Consider the following 3643-nt stretch of genomic DNA (forward strand, 5'->3'; position numbering starts at 1 on the left):
CACACAGGGAGGACCGGAGGTGGAATCGAATCCGCGCCCTCTGAACTGTGAGGCAGAATTGCTTACCGGTGCGTTACTGTGCCGCCGCTATTTTAAAACCATTTAAATTAAAAGTCTTAACTTCAGTTGATTTATTTTAGTTGGACAAATATGAACTCATTCATGTAACACTATAGCCCTCCCAAAAAATGTATCATGCAATACGATCTGGCATCCTGTAATAACATTTAGGTAAACCAGAGAAGGCAGGTAGAAGCTGATAATGTCAGTGTGATAATTAGCACAGAGAGGCTTAAAAAGCAGCGGTCCGCAGGGAGACGCCCCCTGGTGCGGGGAGATGGCGCACAGCTGGATCACACTTAATTAACTAATTGAATATCATTTTGCCACTTAGTTAGAAATTAAAACATCCACAAACATGGACGGACATTATGACATTAATTTAAGGGCACAAGCTTTAATAGAGGGGTGATTAGCACTGATTGGATTTTATTGTAAATAAATGATTCATTTTCATCAGGCAGTGATCTTATGCAGTGATAGGCAGGCTAGATTATTATGGTCATAGTAACCTGAATCTTGGAGATGGATAGATAAACGTATGGATACAAAATGTCAAGCAGTGTTATAAAGTGTCTTATGGTCAAGTTGAGTAATGATGTTACACTTTTTGGGTGAATATAAAGATCTTGAATGGAGTTAAATTCTCTCTCTAGGTCGTCCTTAGCCGAGGCCTTCCTATGTTGCTTCAGTCAAAATCTATAAATTTCTGATTTAGCAATGACAGATAATCCCTTTACTCTTCGACTGCTCGAGCCATGATAAGGGGTGGCTTAAGGCCATGACCGCAAAATACCAATATATAGTCACTTCATGTTCTCAGTAAACGTCTCATTAAGAGTGCCTGAACATCTTGTGTACTTGTGTGTGTCTTACGTTTTGCATACTGTAGATCTCCACGCCAGCTGTCTGGCGACATTCACTTGCTTTTCGCACACGGATCAGCATGAGGCATCACTACTCACAGGAGGAGGCCACTCACTACTCTGCCTTGTTTGGTAGAGCGCCGCTTCCCCACCTGCATCTGCAACATCCACACACTCATAAACAAATAAAGTAGTGAGAAACTAATCCCACTCGTTTGGTTAGTCAGCTTTCCCTTTGCATACATAGGAGATTTCATAAACCCACGCTGAGAGGAGATATGCTGGATGATGCATTATCATGTCTAAATTTAACCTGCAAATCGGAGGAATTCACCTATGAATCGTACTTGAACGTAATTTGTGTTGTGACCAAGCTGAAATCTGAAATTAGCCGTATAGCAAATACAATTTTCTCTATTGAGGTAATTGAAATGGCATTAACATACACACACGCACACACACTTTTTTTAATTGCATATTTGGGTAATGGCCTGAGTGTCATCACATCTGCAGGGTGTGCACATTTGTGCAACTGTATAATCCGGTTTTTATTTTAGCTTCTCCAATTTTTTTTTAATCAATTGAGTTTTAGAGGTTGTAGTTCCCATTGATGGTGAAAAAAGTTTTGAATGATGTATAGAAATATTTCTCATAGAAAACATCAAATAATAACCCATACTCAAAATTAGGCATTTTTAGAACCATGATACTAGAGACATTCCATCTTGTTGTCCTCATCCTTTAGTCCAATAATGTTAAAAATAGAAAATCAGCAAAACTGTTTAAAGCTGAACAGCAATAGAATGTTGCATTGTGTGGAGCTGCAACAGAAATATTCTTTTCAGCTCCTACAACAAGCACGCATGCGTGGGTCAGCACAACAAAGTGACTTTTGGCTTGTTGATTCCTAATTAAGAATTTAAAAGGGGATTAGACTTCAAACGGCACGCTTTTCGTGCTTTCCCCCAATTGTGCTCTGAATTCAACCTTAACTCATTAGCATTTTCTTGTTTTGTCTCCCTCCCCCCCTGAACTTTATCGCTTCTTTTTCCGAGCCCAAAACATAGCCCTGGAACCCACCAGCGTCCCTCCAACACCCCCGCCAAATAGACCCCCTTTTTGTTTGAAACAAGCAGTGTTCTCCAGGCCTGTTTGATCCTTTTGACCATGTGGGGGGTTCACGTCTGCATAGTGTTTTTGCACCAGCAGGCAGTTGCAAGCTAAAGCGGTTAGCAAGGGTCATCACATAACTCCCCCTGACCCTACTCGCTCACAGCTTCTCATGCACAGATGGAGACGTGACGAACTCTTGACAAAGGTCAGAGCTAAATTACGCGTTTTATAACTCTCACTTTGGCGGGGGAGCGTATGATGATGGAATGCTGTGAGGATCGTAATTAGCTGAGGTAATTGATTAACAGCGGAAATGATGGTTTGTCATTGTTTTATTTGAAGGGGAGGGAAATTTTGCTTATTTTGCTTAATTTAGCTTCAACTTCATACTATGCCTTTAAATTCATGTTTATGCAACTCACAAAAACACAGTGTCCAAAAACAGAAATAAATTCATTCAAACTACCAAAAAATTCCCCTAAATTGAAGATTTAACCCAAAAGAGTATTTTCGGGCATCACTTCCCGAGATTTTTTTTAAAAAGTCTACTTGAGATCAAGCTGCTTCCAAAATCTCGTGTTGAAAAGCGAAAATGGCTTTCGGGGCTAAATTTTGAAATACTCTGGGAACTACTAGCAAGAGTTCACTTAGCAAAATCTCCAAATTTTCTATTGCAATGACTCCTCTCGTGTTGCAGATCCTTCATGCCAACGTTCCTCTTCAGTATGGTGAAACGATAAAACGACAGGTGCTGTTACCATTAAGCACATATGCAATCAGGACTATTTAATAACATTATATAACATGGAGCCAAAGAGCAGGACGGTCCCACGACCTTGATTTTTGCTTTAGCTTTCATGTCATACATTGAAGATATTTAATTATGTCCTTCTTTGTCTTGCGCTATGCACAAATTCTGTTTCCCTCCGAGAGTTGAAAGGGCCGTTTGAGATGTGTGATGTTCGCAGAGGAGGCGTTTATTTGGCGGCCTTCCAACTCATTGTGCGCCAGTCTGGACAGTCTGTGCACCACGGCGGCTTAAACAGATGACAAGCGAGACGTTCAAGTGCTCACAAACAACATCGTCCCGTCATGTCACATGGCATAACCAATGTGGAAAAAAAAAGTACAGTTAGCCTTTTTTTTTTCCTGACAAAGCAACCCTGATAAAAAAAAAGATACCACAATACAAAGCTTGTATGATAATCTACACACTGAAAGGAAATCAGCAATGCCACATCAGAAAATCTGTGTGAATGAAAAAGGGAAAAGATATATAAAGAGTCAACCGAGACTTGAGTATATCATAAAAAAACACCACAAACGATTGTTGTTGGACAGTTTTAGTACCAGAACCATAAAACAATCTTTTCACAGCTGTATGTTGTAAAATTTTTAAAAATCTTCAATCACACAAGATTTGGCGTATCCGAGTGAGGACATACGGAATATGTTTATACAGTTTGTAATAACGGCTTCCAGTTTCATATGATCTCGTGACAGTGATCAAGATCACCATCCCATCAAAGCGTTGCAATATTTTGCATTCACCCACCAGGATCAGGAACAGTATCTAACACAGAGACACCAAGATAGGCACAGGT

The 3643-nt window shown here is 40.1% G+C and overlaps 1 protein-coding gene across 4 annotated transcripts in view; it reads right to left on the reverse strand.

Annotated features, from left to right (window-relative positions):
- tmtc4 (transmembrane O-mannosyltransferase targeting cadherins 4) overlaps positions 1 to 3643 on the reverse strand; it is a 66227-nt gene that overhangs the window by 7692 nt on the left and 54892 nt on the right. For all 4 annotated transcript variants that reach the window (XR_015859923.1, XR_015859925.1, XR_015859922.1 and 1 more), the window contains exon 22: positions 937 to 1084. The gene's annotated coding sequence lies outside the window, so the exon portion shown is untranslated. The remainder of the gene's footprint in view (positions 1 to 936; positions 1085 to 3643) is intronic.

The sequence above is a fragment of the Syngnathus floridae genome, chromosome 8, assembly GCF_059516105.1.
Source record: "Syngnathus floridae isolate MCC-2025c chromosome 8, RoL_Sflo_1.0, whole genome shotgun sequence".
In the NCBI taxonomy this organism is placed as follows: domain Eukaryota; kingdom Metazoa; phylum Chordata; class Actinopteri; order Syngnathiformes; family Syngnathidae; genus Syngnathus; species Syngnathus floridae.